The sequence below is a fragment of the Poecilia reticulata genome, linkage group LG13 (genome assembly GCF_000633615.1).
Source record: "Poecilia reticulata strain Guanapo linkage group LG13, Guppy_female_1.0+MT, whole genome shotgun sequence".
NCBI lineage: Eukaryota > Metazoa > Chordata > Actinopteri > Cyprinodontiformes > Poeciliidae > Poecilia > Poecilia reticulata.
This window is the reverse complement of record NC_024343.1, coordinates 31042856-31043702: the sequence shown is the minus strand read 5'-3', so window position 1 is coordinate 31043702 and position 847 is coordinate 31042856. Positions and strand designations below refer to the sequence as shown.

At 47.1% G+C, this 847-nt stretch overlaps 1 protein-coding gene across 1 annotated transcript in view; it reads right to left on the bottom strand.

Annotated features, from left to right (window-relative positions):
* The window catches only part of tyw1 (tRNA-yW synthesizing protein 1 homolog (S. cerevisiae)), a 48640-nt gene that overhangs the window by 28264 nt on the left and 19529 nt on the right, over positions 1-847 (bottom strand). The window lies entirely within an intron of this gene.

Below are 847 nucleotides of genomic sequence, written 5' to 3'. Positions count from 1 at the left end.
AAAGAAAGAAAGAAAGAAAGAAAGAAAGAAAGAAAGAAAGAAAGAAAGAAAGAAAGAAAGAAAGAAAGAAAGAAAGAAAGAAAGAAAGAAAGAAACGAACGAACACACACACCCTTGTCCCTCAGTGGGGTCGGGAGGGTTGCTGGTTCCTCTCCAGCTAACGTTCCAGGTGAGAGGCGGGGTCACCTGGACAGGTCACCAGTCTGTCACAGGGCAACACAGAGACACACAACCACGCACACACTCACACCTAGGGACAATTTGGAGAGACCAATTAACCTGACAGTCATGTTTTTGGACTGTGGGAGGAAACCGGAGTACCTGGAGAAAACCCACCATGCACAGGGAGAACATGCAAACTCCATGCAGAAACCGGGCTGGGAATCGAACCCAGAACCTTCTTGCTGCAAGGCAACAGCTCTACCAACAGCACCACTGTGCAGCCCTATTTTTCTAAAACCTTTCAATTTAAAAACATTTTCCCCCAATTAGATCGTTTTTACTTTCATAAAAGTCTGAACGCAACTCGCCGCCTCTTGGCTCTGATTCCACTCTTGGGATAATCATAAAAGTTTATTTTTGCTGAGCTTTCACAAAATGACCAGCTGCTCTCTTCCAAACTGGAATCAGGTCAAACTCTAAAGCTAATGATGTTTGTTCTCTTTTCTAATCATAAAACGTCAAAACAGGCTTCCAGCATCTCGGCTTAGCAAAGAGCACAGCGTGAAGTCAGGAGTGGAAGTGCACAGGGTGTGTGTGTGGGACGCAGGGTGTGTGTGTGGGACGCAGGGTGTGTGTGGGACGCAGGGTGTGTGGGACGCAGTGTGTGTGGGACGCAGGGTGTGTG